An 18,987-nucleotide genomic window follows, 5' to 3' on the forward strand; every position below is an offset into this window, starting at 1 on the left:
TATGGCATTGTAAACCTAAGGGTAGAAGCGCCCCATCACCTTTTTGGAAAAGAATTTTTCAAACTTTATTGCAATCTTAATTTTTTTTGCAAATCATTCAGAAATCATGCTCCCATTACACCGTTCCAAACATGAAGGCAAAGTTGGAGCATTAAAAGTGTCTCGCGAAACCAAAGCTAACTGTTTCAGTTTGACACACAGGAAAGTAAATGGAAGATTTTTGTGACATTTACTTTTTCAGTTTACATCCTACCAACACTGAGGTTTGGTTTCTATGGTGCCATGTGTCATCTCAACAATAGCAAGGGAAGGATGCTAGAATTCTTGAACCACAATGGGATCAAGTTATATGTGTAAACATTGAAGGCTTGCCTCACATGGGACTATAACTGGAAATCTTCCTGTCAGCGTATGAATTTGGCAGATAGTAACCCTCTCGACTGCTTTATGCATTCATAGATGCTTCAAATCATTTTAGCTGCTTTTTCTTGAAAAACCTTTTTTGCTACTTATTTTTCCTATATATTTGCTTGTGCAATGAACTAGAATAAGTAACTTTTTTATGCTGCAGTTCCAAAAAGATGCCTGCTTAAAGAGTTTTTTTTTTTACAGTCATTCCAACATACTTGACATTTGGTAATTACACACCTCACCTTTATCTACATGAACAGTTATTTCCCTCTTAGTGAACTATTTTAAACTTTCACTGCTGGCCTTGCATGTATATTTAGCAAAATTAAAAATTCAATCTGTTTTAACACTTTCATTAGGGCCCACTTTCAGGGCCATCACACGGAATTCCTACTCGATGAAAAAGTAGTCCGTTCTTCAAGCAATAAAAAGCTATATTGCGAGCCGAAATTACAATGTCACGAATTTTGCTGCCTGTGGTTTGTTTGAGATAGTGAGACTTTAAAAAGCTCATTTTCTTGACTGCTGATTCGTCAGCGGAGCAATGCAAGTTGCCGCAGACCATGGCCCATTGTTACTAATGGTGACTTCCAATCGCAGAGTTGGAGCACTTCTGGAGCAACGTTTCCTGCTCTTTTCGGAGCAACTGTATTCCAAACGCAGATCTGAGGCACGGATCGCGTCTTCCAATTCCAACCGTAGACAGGGAGCGGTTGCCGAGCCGAGATTGCTCCGCCGAAATCGGCGGATCCGACCGGAGGTTTGCGTGACGTTCTTATGCAGCGGCGATAGCGGCGCCCTACATGCTCTGGCCTGCATGCTCTGGCCAGAGCAAGTGTACTCCAATCGCAATTTCAGGTCGCGCGCTCTGCGCCGGATTGAGGCGCTCTGTCACAGAGCGTGCAGACAGCTCCGGGCCTGCAATTGGAATTCACCATAAGTGCGTTTTTTTTTAAGTTTTATCGTGCTGTAATATTCTATTCTTATCTGCTGTTTTTTCTGGAAAAGTTGTCTCTTGGGATGCAGAGGAGAATTTGAAGTTGGCTAGTATTGATAGAATGCCAGGTCCTAACGACAAAAAGACCAGTCTCGCTGAAAAAACACCTCTTGGAACGTATAAAAAAGCTAGAACTGAAATATAGGTATCGTTGCTACAGGCCAACTTCGCAAGTGCAGGTGAGATGACATCGCCAAAATAACACTATCTATGAAGCTGACAAATGCCCATGAAGGTTACGCATCTGAGTATTGAAGCAAGCGTCATTTCCAAATGCTAGTGCACTTTTATCATACAACGAAGAGTGAAAAAGGCAGTCTGAATTTTGCAAGTTAAAGACAGCTTTTACTTGGTGGCGCCAGAGGCAGGCAGATCGTTTCAGTATCCTTGGTCTGGCGATTCGTGTTTGTGTGGTTTCATTTTTGATGTGCCATGATTTACAAGTAAGGAGCAGCAGTTAACCCAAACGTTTTCCAAGTGTTCCTCGGACGAAGTTTGTCAGTACAGTAAAACCTCGTTGATACATTCCCGGTTCGTACACTCAAAATCATGGACATTATAATTGTCTTTAGAGTTCAACTATATTTTTTCCGGTTAATATGTTCCCAGAAACGCGATTTCCCGGCTACTACGCTTAAATTTTTTTTACAAATTGTGGTCGTATGATACGTTTATTGACCAAGCGCACATGTGCAAACATACAAGTGGGCCGAATGAGAGGGCACATGACGTGTTTTTGCGGCAGTCACCCACTGTGATGGCTTCTTTGCGGTGTCTCAATGCAACGAGGCGAAGCACCACCGCCGCCATCAAGAACAAAAAATAAAAACTGCGTGCTAACGTTCGCAATGGCCATTTCTGCAGGGTCCCAATATGAAGAGGAGAAACGCTGAGGTTTCTTCGCGGTGCATAAGGGAAACGAGGCGAAGCTTCTATCAACTACAGCGATGAACTTGTATATGAATTGGCCGGGTCTGGGAAGGGGCGCTCACATTAGCGGGAAAACGCGCAACGCAGGACGTTTTCCGCGTGCCGCTTCCCGCGCAAGCCGGTTTTTCTCCCGCGGACAGCCTGCTCTGCCGTCCCGCAGAGCGATGGGTTCTGTACCTATTTTTCCCGTGCCGCTGACGAGAACAGCCAATGGGCGCCGACCGTGAACCGTGACGTCGGTCCCAGTTCAGTGACCCCGTCGGCGGAGGCGGAGGCTGCGCGCGTCCGGCCGGCCGGCCGGCCGGGCACTCGGCGGCTGCTTTGCCAGGGTGACGGGAGGGGAGCTAGCAGACGATCAAGACGACGACGCGAGAAAAGGGCGCGCTTTCCAATCTTCTCTGGTGTCACGTGACTATCCCCTTCTCTTTCTGCTCGTTCGGGTCCTCCCTCAGCGCCTCCTCTCTCCACATTCCAAGACAACCGCAGCGAGAAAACGCGCGCAGTCTGAGCGTCATTCTGAGGAGCTGCGAGGCAGCGTCGACGTTGACGCTGTGCCGGTGCGGGAAGCTTCCCGCTAGTGTGAGCGCGCCTGGACATGCAGCTTAAAAAGCAGTACTGCGACAATTAGCTGCCGCAGTGGCTTTCCCACAGTACTGAAAAGCGAAGGGGTGAAGCATCCGAAAATTGCAAGGCAGAGATCTTAGTTACTTTCGTCACTGCCAGTGACGGACAGCACGCGTTACGAACTTCCTTCCGCGCTAAAGAAAGCACGAACGCAGACTAAATTCAGAGAGCACTGGAATAGGATCTGTTCAGCTCTTGTGCCAAGAAATGCCAATCGGCGTTTTTATAAAGTGAAATTGTCAACAAATGTTTTTTTCGCTCAATTCAGCAGTTACATTTCTCGAAAAATGAGGTGTTTTGAATAATGTTTCTTCCCGCAAGTAAAAAAAAAACGTACAACGAGATTTTACTGTATTCCTGTCATTCAACGGTGCAGACACATCACAGCCGCCACTTAACGCACCTGCGCAGTGCTCACAAGAAGCCTTCCTTCAGATTCTTTCCACGGAGCGCATGGTTAGCGGCGCTAGGAACGGCACATGCAACGACATCCATCTATCTAGTGAGCACAAGGGTTCCAAGGTTCGAGCGACGCTGTCGAGAGAGAGACTCGGCAGTAACATACGACCGCACCCTGCAGGTCAAGGCGATAGCTCGTTTGCTGCCAACTCGTCAGTGCCCAATACTCTTGGTATCCAGCTAGTCCAGTTTCATAAGTCCTCAAAAGCATTGTGTACTCTCTGGGGCTAAGTTTGGGGAAATGCAGGACGGAGTTAACAGAGTTTATTGCGAAAACTTTGTTATTGGGAACGGGATCCATACCAGCTGCTGGTGTCAACGAAGCGACAAAAGATGCCTTCAACGTCTGGCCGGCGGTTGCTTTCACTTCGGCTGCTGCTAACTCCGCTTGCAGTCAACAATCACAGAGTCCGCATTTACATCATGGTTCACGTCACTTTTTGGAGGTGACATCATCAGAGAGTCCAGAGTTTGAATCAGAGTGGTGGGAAAATCGTTCTGAACTCAGAATCCAAATCTCTGCAATAAATTAGTCTTTTGCTGCTGGACAAACAACTCTTTGAAATGCCCACATATTGGATTTTGGTAACAATAGAGTTGTTCGCGGTGTCCCTTTAAGCTGAGTCAGGTGAAAATAGTGATTCTGTCACTAAAATGCAGCTAGCAATACAGGCCAGCTTTGAAGGATAGAGATATAAAGGGCAGATACATAACCATTGCATTCGTCTTTGCACTGTGGTTTTGCAAGGAAAGGAACCTCTCTTACAGCTAAACTAATTATGCGTGTTTGCTTGGCTCTCTCTTACATGTGCGCACCAAAGACCTGCAGCATGGCACCACCAGTGGTTCGTCTGCTGCAAGGAAGCAACTTCTTTAATATTCAGCATTCAACGTTTTGCAAGTGCAATACATGAAAGCTGCTGTCCAACTGTGGATGAAAACAGCCTAAAAATTCCTGTGGGTGAACTGCTTCATTATGAGAGTTCATGGTACAGGAGGGCACTGGTCCATAGAATAAATTGCTGTTTCCTAGTACGTTTCTTTTGTCACTTTTATTGCAGTTTTATGTGTCGACCTATACTGTTGGGGAGAGAGTGCCTTCGTGTGCTCCTTAAATGACTGCATTACAAAAGCCTGAATATTGTCAAAGTAGACCTGTGCGCCTGGAGTGTGAAAACTTACCACAGCGCTTGAGTGTGCTTAATAAACCTGCAATTGTGGTCTCGCCGTCTTATTGACTGGGGCCTTCCTGTAGCATGCAACCTTGCAAAACTGCAGTCTGCCAAAAGAAAAAAAAGCATTAGGCATAAATCTACGACTTTGGGGATGACTCCATTTATTTCCATGGACTAGATTTACACATGTACAACTGCACCATACTACATTAATAGCAAAGGCAGCACCGTGCTTGCAACGAGCAGATTTGACAGATTTGAGGAAATAGAAGCAAACATAAAAAACAAGATCAACGCAACGCATTAGCAGAAAAGTAAAAGTACTTGCAAATGCAACCAACAAGCTACTACAGCAACATAGAGCCACAGCAGCTCAGCTGGACGCTAATTCGACCCTGGCTGCAGTGGTCACATTTCAACGCAGGTGAAATGGTAGAGGCCTGTGTACTGTGAATATTAACAAACCACTCCCCCTGCTTGGTCTCCTGCCTACTTCTTGCCTGCCCTGGTATTGAAGTTGCCCATCAGCTACTCAATTAGCCTTATGTCATCCCACAGCACAGCCCATATTCTTCCTTAAAACCAATTATGGAGCAGGGCTTGGTGGAGATATGGCAATGGAACTGTAGGAACTTTGCAGAAAACGGGAGAACCTACAGCTCCACATTGAAACCCTCTCAAAAGAAAAAAGCCTACAAGAAACAAAGGTAAAAAATGATTAGGATATAACACAGTGAAACCGATCAAGACGTGCGAAAGCGGGTCGACTCAATTCTCGATTTGGGCGAAGTTAATTTTGAGGGGTGGGCCAAGCATATAACCTGCCATTCCGACATACTGCGATATCCTAGATTATTACAGGGACTGATGGAAGTGCTACTCTGCCCTGCACAAAAAACTAACCAAAAGAGTTGGTAGATTAGAGAAGGCTGCAGACAGGCACGTGCTCACACCTGCATGAGCTTCAAAAGATCTGCCCTGTACAATACACTGACAAATGCCCGTGGTGCAAGCTAACCGAAAGTCATACATGTAATATGGACCTGCCCGCATGCAGAGTTGGATCTGAAAAAAGACAACCCAAGCGTGACACAGTGGGAACACCCGCTGCCCAGCGAGTAAGGAGATGTACAGAGGTTTCTCGTACGTCAAGCCAATACGGCAGCAACCAGGTGGGGCATCCTAAACCAAGGTTCAACCACAGCACGTGGCAGCCTGTAAGGGCTACCGACGTCTCTAAAAATGTAGAAATAGAATTTGTCTAATCCTTAACTCCAAGTCAATGTACATAATGCCCTAATCCGATTTTGGGTATGGGGCAAGCAAATTTTCACCTCACGGCAACTCTGACAATAAATGGCAGTTACCAGTATCTCTCGAGGGAAATAAGTTGTGGCTTTATAGTCCCCTCGGGTTTTTTGGGATTGCTCGTGCAGCAGTGCTTCCACGCTAAAAAGTAAAAGTTCACGACCGTAAAACATGAAAATGCTAAGGAACGAAGACCACTCACGGCTGTCTTGGTCCCCAGAAATATGACGACAATACAGCACGACACAGAATGAAATGGTGCACGCTACCCCCTGATTGAGCTCATTGCACAAAAAAAAGAAGCGAGGCCCCATACTCCATTCTAGATATATAGAGCAACCCCAAAAGCGGAGTCCTATATTAATGAAAGCCATGAATGAAGCCAGAAAAATAAGCAAAACGAATCCCCTGATAGTATCAACGCAAAACGCATGGCATGGGGTTACAGAACAATTTTAAATAAAGGAATGAGCCTCTGGCAACACATTCGAGGCAATGGCTACACATGTGATGGATCTGCTAGTGCCAACTAGGATAGGAAATAGTGCGCAAGCCAACACATGCCCAGACTTGACCCTATGCTAAAACATCACACATGCACAATGCAGAAACATAAATGAGAACCTAGGAAGCGACCATTACTTAGCAGCACACTCAAGAAGGGAGACACGAGTGGTAAACTGGGATAAGAAAGAAGGCAAGGCAATGCAGATGGCGAGAAGATTGAACAAAAAGAGTGCACTGACTCTTGAAGGATGCAGAGCACACCACAAAGACTATAGGGATAGAAGCAGAAAACAAAGCCACTGATAGTATGTTATTACACGTGTCAGACACATAACAGCTTACAAAAGAGATGGCTGAAACAAACACAACAAGAACTAACGGTTAGAACAGCCAAACTAGAGAGACAAATCGAAAGCCATGCTCGAGAAACAATAATGAGAACAAATCTAAGATACATTTTAGACCCAGATAACAGTAACACAAACAGTGCATAGAAGCCCGCCCAATGACGAAGAGATGATCAAGGAAATGCAGAAACGACACCTATGCAAAATTTTAAAAAAACTCTTCGCAACTACAGCAGCAACCCCAATCCTAAAATGATAAAGACAAAACAATACCATAGGTAATAGCATCCATGCAGATAACTACAACATCCTCTGCACCAGGAGCAGATGAGCTTACCAACAAAATACTCCGAAACCTAGACAAGGACTCTATTCAGGAGATCACAGAGTACAACAACTGCTGGAAAGATGGATGGCTGCCAGACACCCGGAAAAACACCAAGGTACTTCTCTTAGTCATACCCAAGCCTGGCAAGAAACTCACTAACCAGCCTCACGCCCATATTCCTAACCTCATGCTCACGGAAGGTTTTAGAGCGTGTGGTGCTATCTAGTTTACAGGACCACATGGACAAGCACAATCTCTTCCCGCACGTGATGACAGGCTTCCAAGCCAACCTATGTATGCAAGCTATAATGCTCAAGCTTTCTGAACATGTAATACGCACACTGACTAACGCCAACACTAAAGCTATACTGGCACTCGACCTCACGAAAGACTGATAATGTCACCCACACTGCCATCACGAATGCCCTAAAGGCAAAAATCACTTCTGTAAGCATCAAGTCAGATAGACTACAGCTAAGAATCAAAGGCACACTGGAAGGGTTGGTTTCTTTTCAACACAAACCTCATACCCACGGCTAAGCTTCTTGTCGCCATACCAAACCCATCGTTGCCACTCTACGCGGCAACATTGGCCTCTGGACAGCCCGTCAGACAAATCCTAAAAGAGCAATATCTTAACACAAAACCCATTAGAAACATATGGGTTCGAGCCCACACGTTGTACCCCGGGAATGAGGTGGCCTGCAACTTAGACCGACGTTTCGCTAACCTGGCAATGCAAGAGCCGGTCCTGCGGTTGGCCAGAGAGACCCTGACCACCTACTACGGAATTACACAATATAGAAACAACAGAAGGATGCTCCCGCCGACTGAAAAAAGCCTTAGCATACATCAACAGGTGGCATGGTGGAAACTGCAAATGGACACATTTCCAAACCACCATATTCCAGGGCTTCCCCAGGAGTCTACACCCCCTATTGTAAGCTCTGCGGGGCCACAAAAGCAGATTTAAAGCACATTTCATTCGAATGAAACAATTTGAAACTGAAGAAAGGTCGGAAACTCTTAAACGAGCAAGAGTGGGAGGATGCCGCGTCCAGCCTGGACCCACCGTCTTAACTGCAGGCCGTCAACTGGGCTTTGGAACTGGGAATGGAAAGACCGCACCCCACGACTAGAGCATGCACCGGAGGGCCTGATTGAACAGCCACCTCATGTACTCTGGAAGCCCACTAGAATAAACCAAATCCGTTCTGTCGACAAAATATAGTAACCACCACGTGCAAATGACACTCTACAGACAAAAGCACAGCTATAGTTTTTTCCCCAACCAATCCAACAAGTCATGCACACAATTGTCACAATTTTTACACACAAGCAACGATAGCGCGCACAGCGACAACCGACCGCAGCACGCGAGGAACAGATAGACGGAAGACCAACGCCAAGGACAAAAGATGCGTCATCTTGCTCCATTTTAGAAGGCAGACTCCTCACTGGTGAACAGCATAGCGCAGAGGTTTTCGGAACACAGAAATACGATAAAGCCCGACCGCTATGCAGTACAAGTAAGCGGTCACGAACTCAAGGATAAGCATTGTACTTCCCTGTGCCACCTGCAAAATGCACAGTCTGCGTCACCCCTGTGCAGAGCGCTCGAGCAATGTGCACCGTGCAATAAAAACAAGTTGGAAAGCACCCCAAGGTTTCTGGGAAAGGTGCTTGTGCCCATCTTGCTTGCAGGCTGTACTATCAATACCTGGCTGGGCCTCTGGGCGATGTGGAATTGCACGTTTTTCGTGTTTTTAGTGTTCCGAAAACTTTTAAGGCTCATGCACAGGAGCGGCCGAAATAGTAAGGTCCACGCTTCAACGTGTAACTTTTCTCGTGGCGACTGTAGAGAAGATAAGCTTTTTCTTGTGCTTGTATTTAGGCGATCGCACCACAAGCAATAGCTGGTCTGTGTATAACGCGTGCTCCATATTATGACCGCACCTGTACGAAAGCATAGCCCGCCTCGGGTAAGCAATGAAAACGAACACCACACATTGAGTACCGGCATGCTAATTAAGAAGAGTTATTTGCATTCTAAACAACTCACTTCAAAAACGCCGTCGCCATCAATCACTCGCATTCGATCCTCTTGGCACCCTAACTCTCTCGAATCGGTAGCTAAATGTCATTTATCGCTCTCGCTTACTATTCTACACGTTAGCGATGGCTTTACCTGTTAAGCAGCAGGCTCGTTTTGGCTACAGGCTCGTTTTGACTTGCAATGGATACGAACTCGTGAAGTATGAACTGATGCGGAAGTGTATTTTTGCTTACAAACTGACACAGAAGCAGCCTTATATTAATTAACAACACAAATTAAGACAAACTGCGCGTTCTTTCTCGCATAGCGAGGCCTAAATTTCTTCTGCACAGCCCCTTTCCAGATAAGTCCAAGGGCGCTGCCATAGTCAACACTGGGCTGTGGTGGTAGCGCAAGAAAGAGATGAGGTTAATGAGGATTAAACTCCCCCCATGCCCACTCCGCAACTGACCCCCCCACAAAAAAAAAAACATGGAGAGGACACTTAAGCCGCGCCTTACGGGTATGACGCAATAGCATTGTGGGTTAGTCTTCCCATTCTGAGCGGTTTGACAAGTTTGCAAGCATTTTTCATTGTTTAAACTGTTTCAATTCTTTAAATGAACAACTACACATTCTACATTTTCTTAATTATCATCATCAAGCAGTGCCTTTTCATTCAGAGCAATCTGACACCTATGAACCACCTTTTCCAATTTTTCCTTCCTTTAATTAATCAATTATAATGATTTCATCAACTCATCACCTGTCACACACTGATCACTCACTAGAACCACAAATTATCATGATAAACTTTTTTTTTACGCAGGCCCCCGGTAATAGGTCGTCTGTTCGAACCCCTGCCGCAAGCTAGGGTCTAACTTATATACCTAGAAAGTTTATGCTGCACGAAACGCTGAATTGCATGACACCATCCAAAGCACTGTGTGGCAATGTTACATTTTTTTTAACTCAACCGCCGATTATTTACGGCGCACGGTGCGGACATGTAGCTTTCCGACCGAACGAACTGCATACGCTGTCACGAAGAAGGTTTTGTTGAAAGTCGTGCAAAAGGTCTACGCAGTATACGCAAGTTCCACGGGTCTTAGCCCAGCGGGTGCTGTTGTGCAGCTTTGCTTCTGCAAGTAGTACCATTAGCGCTGACTGCGAGGGGGCTTGTTGGCTGGAGCCCCCCTTCTTTTTTTTCCTGTGTCCCCCTCGGAGGTTGCATGATGTGGTTAGGGGGGAGCATATCTTGTTTCGTACGGTTCTAAACAAATTAATTAAAGAATTACATTCTGAATTATTTAGGGCGCAAGGACCGGACGAAGGTAGAAAAACACAGGACGTCCTTGCGCCCTAAATAATTATGAATGGACCAAAACCAACTAGCCCAGCAACAAATTCTCTAAAGAATTACAGTTGCCTAACCACACTGCAAGAACAGCACGGCCTTAAACTGCCATGGGTACATATAGATTTTGTTTCCCACTTACGAAGGGCGACAATAGTAAGTTATAGATGCAGTTCACCATCAAGGATCTGACTGGCAACAGGAGCTCACCGAACGTCTCCTGTTCCAAGCCTCTATGCGGAATCAAATGACTGGCCACTTGATACGTGCAGCTTGTTGTGCTTGAACATAGTCTTTTTGAAGACTTCGAACTGTCCCCAAACATTAGGATCATGTTTTGATCCGAAATATCAGCTATGAGCGCACCTTTCAAAATAACTCTTCTTTAACTGTGCTTTTTCCTTTTCACATAGAGAGCGCACCACAAAACTAGTTTTGCTATATGGGCATGGATAACCTTTCTACGCAACAAGATAACAAGCGGATGCTTCCAAGAAGTGATGGAATTCAGAGGCAACAGAAACCTGAGAGTGTGTTGTAGATTTCATTAAATCACATTCACATAGCGCTTCTCCATGGGCGCACAGAGTTGACTTGCAAAATAAATCTCAGTGGCATCACGGACAACTTTATTTGGAGATCAACTGTGCAAAGAAACAATCTTGATTTTTTTTTGTTTATTTCTCCTTTGGGCAACATACAGGTATTGCCCACGAGGCAAGACAAAAGGAGGTGCTAAACCTCCTGACTGGGTTTTTGTCCTCGCTTGGGAACAGCAGCAGGAGCGGTATTGCATTACACAACAAAAAAAGGCTGTCCTTGCCATCACTTACACAACAGACACATCATAGACAGTTCTTGTAAATATATACAGATAATAAAATAATAATACACACTAAATCATATACAAAAATGGTACAGAAATGCAATACATTAGGGTTGTTCGAACCGACATAATATTACATCAAACGGAACCAGAAGTAAGCATTTGGTCGTCTAGGACACAACGTTAAACAAAAAGAAAGACGAACAGATGCGTTTAAAACCCCTGGGCGTGGAACTGTTTTTAGCTGCATCTATTACAAACGGATGAGAATTACACATCAACATGATTTGGTGCTCAATTGATTGTGTTCCGTAGTTAGTACGAGGCCTATTTACCACAACAGAAGTCTGACGCAAGCTGTAACCAGTAGATCTATTTAGGTACGTGTTAAAAAAATTAATGAAATTTGATTTTATTTCGTTATAAATAAACACACATATTTTGAGTTCATACATGGTTTTCACAGGGATCATTCGAGACTGTGTATTTGCCGAGCAACTATTTGTGTTGTTTCCTGCAGGTAAAAGAAACCGAGCTGCACGCGACTGCAGGGCTGATATTTTTTCTAAGTCAGTTTTGTTACAACTACCCCAGATAAGAAGACAATAACTGATGCGAGAATGGATAAGAGAGAAATACAACTGTCTTTTCAGCGAGCAAGGTATAAGATCTCGAAGCCGGGAAAGCATACCAATAGCTCTCGCTATCTTGACACGGGTGTGGTCTATGTGGTCGCTCCAGCCTAGGCTGTGATGGAATTTAACTCCTAGAAAGGAATGGGAGCTGACACGCTCAAGGTAGCAAGAGCCGTAACGAAGCTTAAAATCGTAATCAATTGGCTTGTTTTTTGCACAAAAAAGCATAAATTTAGTTTTTTTCTCGTTGAGTTCAAGACTATTTAAGTTTAGCCATACACTAAGATTTAATAGCCACGTGTTAGCAGTGTTTTCAAGTTCTTTAAGATTTGTGAACTTCATCAAAGTATGCCAGCTTTCTTCAAACTGTGACAGTTCAAATTACCCCTTCCCATAAAATCAGCATTCAATTCCTCGTGTTTCCGCTTGCCCATTACAACCTTTGCTCTTTGATTCCAATTTCTGTCTTTTGTTTTCTAGAGAGTTTGGCAGTTGGTTTACAGTTTTGATAAACAAGCAGTTTTTTAATCCATGTGTATATGTTGGATCGTTGCCATACTATGGCAATGTTTGTAGAGCCTTAGACATGAAGGGTTTAAAATCTTTTTTAGTTTTTGTATTGTTAGCTTATTGTGGAAATGTTTGCATTGCCCAGTGGTTTTTACAAATGAATAATTTGTAATGAGTCTGTGATATATGAATTGTTACCATATTGTGAAAATGCTTGTGTTGTCCAGTGTTTCCTTTCACTTCGACTATGGACATTATGGACGTCTACCTAGAGGTTAGTATTTTTCAGATATTTTTGTTAATTAATTTATTTAGTATTTTAAGAACCATGGGGTCATTCTGTATAGCATATTAGCTCAACTCAAGCCAAAACTGATGTTTACTGTATAGCCGCATATATATCGCTTGCCAAGGAGCATGCATGGGGGGGGGGGGGGGAGGTAGGGAGACAGAGAGAGAGAGGGGGGGAAACAATTAAAAACTTGCCGCCTATGAGTAGTACATTGACTCCCAAGTCATCTCAGTATAACGAAGCGAAACTGAACACTAAGATACAGTAGATACATAACCCAATGCAGTACATTTTATGCGTATGAAAACATTTTGCATGTAACAATATTTCTCAGGGCGAAGTATACTTGAGCAGCTTGAATGCGGTTTATGGGGGTTAAACGTCCCAAAGCGACTCAGGCTATGAGGGACGCCGCAGTGAAGGGCTCCAGAAATATCAACCACCTGGGGTTCTTTAACATGCACTGATATCACACAGTAGACGGGCCTCCAGAATTTTGCCTCCATCGATATTCGACCGCCGCGACCGGGATTGAATCCGAGTCTTTCGGGTCAGCAGCCGAGCGTCATAACCACTGCGCCACCGCGGCGGCCTAGGACAGCTTGAATGTGTGCACTGTCAATGCCAACCTGAAAGGCTGCAGCCAGAGAGCAACTACGAAAGGAAAGGAAATGGTATTCCAGCATAAATACTGGTTTCATTACAAATGTAGATTCAGAACAAGTGTTTAAGGACGACACATTGTTTTGCAACTATGGTCGTCACACAAGAAAGTGAGCAAGATAACTATGGAGTACCAGGCTAAGCACTGTGACCACAAGAAGAGTATGAAGCACCAGCGCTTGTCAGCCACTCAGGTGGAAGCCATAGAAGCAAAGCTGAGTGTACGAGTCTCTGTTAAGAGGATCATTGCAGATGCATATCCACCTGTGGAGATGGACTGGACATGCTCTGAGTGGAAAAGACATATGCAACATAAAGTACAAATTTCTTGTTGGAAACGCACATTCCCCCTGTAGTGATGGATTGGACACTACTTGACTGGAGCAGAGATCTGCAACATGAAGTACAAGATCCATGTTGAAAATAAGGGCCCTTCCAAATGCACAGTGAGACGCTGGAGATACGTTGACTGCAAAAAAGACAGGTGCAGTCAAACCTCACTATAACAAAATGGCTTCCGATAAAATAATGCTTATAATGAAGGAGTTGGCTATTCCCCTTGGAAGCTCGCATATAACTGACATCTCGTTTTTACAAAGTAAAATTTTTGTGCAGTGGCATATAACGAACATCCAATGAACCGCATTGGTCATTTGACGCTAAGTGTAATGCTTTTTAACAATGCCCAATGCTTCTATGCCAATTTTGTGCACAAAAGTGTAATCGCCGCGCATTACCTGCCTTGCCAAGCAGTGCATAAAATATGCGGAAAATTTATCCTGCCTCAAACAAGGACCCGCATGCAGCGTTTTTATGGACAATTTGTTAGCTTTCACGTGCAGTTTGATGCTGACACACCTTTCAAATGCCATCACCCTCCATGAACTGCTTCAGGATCTCGCGGCAGCACGCACAGCTGCCAGAGGTTTTTTTGCTTCGCTTTACAAGTGGGTGAATTTTATAACTAGGTGCTATAGAAGCGATTATAGATTTCTAGTGCTGTTGGCAGACCCCACTGTGTTTGTTGTGCTTGCTGAAACTAGTATTTGTTTGTTATCAGGGATTGCAAAAAGTTTGCTCCTTCTTTCTGGTGATGTTGAGGCTAACCCTGAACCACCCTTGAACATGATGTTGAGTCGGGATCAGAAAAAAATGTTGGGTGAATTACTGGCTAGTCAAGCCCACATTAGCCAAGAACTCGCTGCCCTCACTGCTAAGATTGCCCTGTTTGACGATCGTTTCACAAAACTAGAAGCGGTTTCTGCTGCTACAAATGACGCCGTCTTGCGTGTTGAAGAATTGGAAGAAACTCACACTGGCATAAAGGGCATTATGCATAGCATTGACCGAAACAACGATAATCTTGACAATCGGTCCCGCAAGAACAACTTAATCACACACGGCTTGGCGGAACTTCCAGATGAGACCCCTGGCACGCTACTTAAATCAGCTAACCACAATGGTAGGTGTGGCATGCAATAGCATCGAGCGTCGGCAACGATTAGGCGTTAAAAGAGGTGGAAAATTAAGGACTGTGATTTTTAAGGTGTTAGACTTTCGAACTAAGTCTGCTATATGCGCAACGTTAGCAAATTAAAGGGATCCAAGGAATACATAACTGAGGATTTTTCGGCGCACGTGCATTCTGTGCGTAAATTGCTAAGGAATAATTCCATAGGAAGAACGCCACCAAATCTCATCTACAGTTTGACCACCTATTCATAGACAATGTTCGGTAATCGTGGGACGATGTCAACAGGTTTTTTGTTAAAGCGCCCGCCAGTACAATTGCACAAAACGATCCTTGCCTCCCCTGAAACACAACCTAACACTTTTGATCGTGAATGCCTGCAGTTCAGTAAATGAGTATGTTAACTTCAACTGTCTTGTAGAAAGCCATGAGCCATCAGTAATATGTGTCACTGAAACTTGGTTGAATATATCAATTTCCGATAAAGAATTCTTGCCACCAGATTAGTCAGTTATTAGGAAAGATAGCCTCTCTGGTCGGGGTGGTGGTGTAGCACTTTTTATAAAAATTATACCGAATACGTGATGCTGCCTGATCTCTCTGAAACAGAGTCTGCCTGGCGCAGGATTAAGATATGGAATTTATTTGTAGGAATTGATGCTGTATATTGACTTCCAGATGACGGTGGCAACTCCATTTTGGCTATCACTGATTATACCGTAAAGCACAAACTTCATGACAGTAAACTGGTTGTCTGTGGGGATCTGAACAGACCTCAAGTCGACTGGAATTCCTCGATAGCAACTGGCCGCGACAAGGCTCTCTGTAATACACTGACTGACTTGGCCGTCTGATTTGATAACTCAGGTTGTTGATTGCACCACTAGAGAGTGCTCCATCCTGGATTTAGTCTTCGTCACAGCGAAGACAGGATAACTGCCCCCTGATCAGCCTGCCGTTCCTGCCACGGCAGACATATTTCCCCATAGCCCACCAGCTACTCACCACTCAGCCACGTCATATACTCCCTGTTGAAGTGTGTAAATGTGAGCAACCAGCGTGCCCATGTTGGACTCGAGCAAGCATTTTCTGAGCCCTGGGGCAAACAGGCAGCTGGACAGAAGATGGAACGCCATGCCCGTCTTCAGGCTGGGCCCTCGCCTAGTAGTCAGACATAGTGCAACATTACCACCTTGCTACCCAGAGGTTACAACCACTGAATAAGTGCCTCTCATGAGAGGAGGCCATCATGTGGTGGCAGCTACCAACGAGCACATATGACCACGTCCTTACCCGAATGCACAGACGGTACTGCATTACCCAATATTCAAATAAATGTCTCTTTTGTGATGCCTACCGTACTCTCTACCATATCTACTGGGAACAGAAGACTGGTCCAGCCTTTCTGGCATTCATGTGTATGCGGATGCCACATTTGGTGCAGGACGCGTTAATAGAGCAACGCAATCAATGCCCTAATGTGCATTGAAAGCTCTGAAGCTAGCCTGATAAATGCAAAATTAAGAGCTCAGAAGTGCGAAATTGCAGTTAAAGAGGAGGAGTTTTCCTGTAATAAATTTCTGACTTCCTTACGGCACTTACTGTGAATACATCAAGTACACAATAAAAATGCTGACTCATTCTGACATGTTTTGTGATATGACAATCTGCAATGTGAGCTGCACGTTTTCCACTCTGCATAGGGCAGGCCCTCTTTCTCTTTTCCATTTCCCGGCTATGCTGTCCTAGCTACATAAGGACACACCTAACAGAGCTCGATAGATCTGTTTTCTATGATGCCAGGCCATCAATACCTCATTCACACAACACCGATACAGTTCTGCAGTCCAAAGAAATCTTCACCTATGAATATTTCAGACTACATATAGCATGTAACACAGAATTCATGTTTATGCCGTGGAGCGACAACAGATGGAATTTAAACATTGACTGTTAGTGCCACAATGGCCTCTGGACCTGTTTAGAACTCTCTTGGCAAAACAGATTCAGAGAGCAGTCTCGCAAAAAGTACCGCAATTGCACACATACAGCACGAGTTTGTTCCTCACTTAAGTGGTTTCAGAATGCATATCGCGTTATATTCGAGAGCAAGGATAAATATAACGTGATTTTCTTTTCCTCGCTGCTCCTGAAGCTAGCTACAGCAAGCTTCACCGCAAGACTACCAAGCTCCTAGAAAAAGCGAGCTTTGCGACGACCTTGGGGCCATGCTGAGCGCATAGGGTGAAAATTTGAAGGTAGAAATAAAGCTGCGCAGGCCGCCAAGAAAGAGAGGGCACTGAAATAGATGGGTGGAGTAGCGAAAAGAAAGAAGGGCAAAAGGACACAGGACTGGGCGGCATAAAACATGCTGCAATGGTGGCACGGTGCTGATGGCGGCTGCTACTGTGTGGGGGACTGCATCTAACTCATAAGAGACATTGCTGCGCTCGACAATATTGCACGCTCTTCTGGAGTGTTGCCTCTGAAATAATGTTTATGTAATATTCATGTGAAGACAATACATCGCTTTCGTATTTTTGCGTGCCGTCTCCATTTTTCCAAGCTCTCGGTTGTAGTTGGCATGAGCAGGCTGGGACCGCATTATAATTAGAATTTTTTTTCATTTTCGTTAGGTCTCAAACTCCACACTCGCATTATAATTACAGTCGCTTTATTTATGTGTAAATACGGTACCTCCAGAAAGCACGGGCAGTGCCCAGGGCCGTTCTGCTGCAGTTGCACTGACAGGCACCATGTGATTTGAAAATGACTGCAATGAGAGCATGTCAGAATGTGGGCAGGTAAAAACAAGAGCAGTCATTGCCGTGGCATAATTAGTCATGATTGCAGTATAATTGCAAAAGCAATTGCAATGCAATACCAGCCACTTAAAAGGTGATTCACTGCAAAGCTGAAAGAAGCCTGCAGAAATACATAAGTGTATGAAAGTGTGACAATGATTAGCAGATGATGCCATGCTCCAGTCCCTTGTCCCCCAGTAACCAATGGCATTTCCCAGAAGTCAGCACAACCAGAATAGAGGATGGTACAAGAGGCACACCAAAGTTAACAGCATAGAAGCTTACTAGACTGTTTACATTGTAAGCAGAATTTTGTAATCCAGAGATGCAAGGAGGTAAGGCATCAAGAAATACCTCTGTGAGTCATGCAGTTACTCTAAATGCTTACCATAAGCATGCTCAGCTCTCTCCATATGGGGGGACATGTGCCCGCTCCATCATGCCACTTGGGGGTGCATACTACCTCTTTGTGCACAGATCTGCTGCTAATGCACAGCAATTAAGTATGTAAACATTCCAATGCAGTTTCCCTTTAAGAACGCACAGGCAGAGCTAGGAATGTGACAAGACTGTCCACTGGACAAAGAATGGTTGCATGTGATAACAACCTTTCTCAGCACTATCTTGTGATGGCACTCTGCAAGGAACGGGAGCAGAACAGAGACAGAACCAATATATACAGTAACCAATTAGAGTCGCTTCTTTCCATGAACAGACACGAGCATGCAGCCACAACAGGTAGGACCGTTAAACCAACACTACCCATATTGCCATTCCGTAAGCACCGCTTGTACCCAGCTAATTTACCGTTTCTATCTCTGCACTACAAAAAAAGACACGAGCGGAGGATAGGGAAACAAATGTGCAGAGCTGAAATGTTTTGTACAAATGGTAACAGCTGCATACCACAGCACTTGTACTATTTAGGCCTTATCTAAATATACAATGCACGCACAACACTAGGAAACTGTCAAAGAGAAAATTCAATTAGCACACAAATTCACTCAGTACACATCATATCATAATATGTCACATTAGCATGTCAGAATGAGTGAAGTGATCCACCTCTCCTTTCAACAAAGTGCAATCAACAGCTGCACAACCAGCCTCCTACAAGAGCAGCTCCAGCTTCATCCAGGCAGTGACATGCGAGTCACTACAGCAGAATGTGCACGTAACAATGCTTTTGAACTTGATTCACTTTGAGCTCTAGAAATTCTCCTATCTCGTCTCTCCATCCGAAGGGGGCCCATGTTTCACAGACACAGACCCCTAATTTCCCAACACAACTGGGTACCAAGGTAACAG

The 18,987-nt window shown here is 44.6% G+C and overlaps 1 pseudogene; it reads left to right on the forward strand.

Moving 5' to 3' along the window:
- The first annotated feature begins 7,048 nt into the window (after positions 1 to 7,048).
- The window catches only part of LOC144125817 (uncharacterized), a 38,582-nt pseudogene continuing 26,643 nt past the window's right edge, over positions 7,049 to 18,987 (forward strand).

This window comes from Amblyomma americanum, chromosome 1 (genome assembly GCF_052857255.1).
Source record: "Amblyomma americanum isolate KBUSLIRL-KWMA chromosome 1, ASM5285725v1, whole genome shotgun sequence".
Lineage (NCBI taxonomy): Eukaryota > Metazoa > Arthropoda > Arachnida > Ixodida > Ixodidae > Amblyomma > Amblyomma americanum.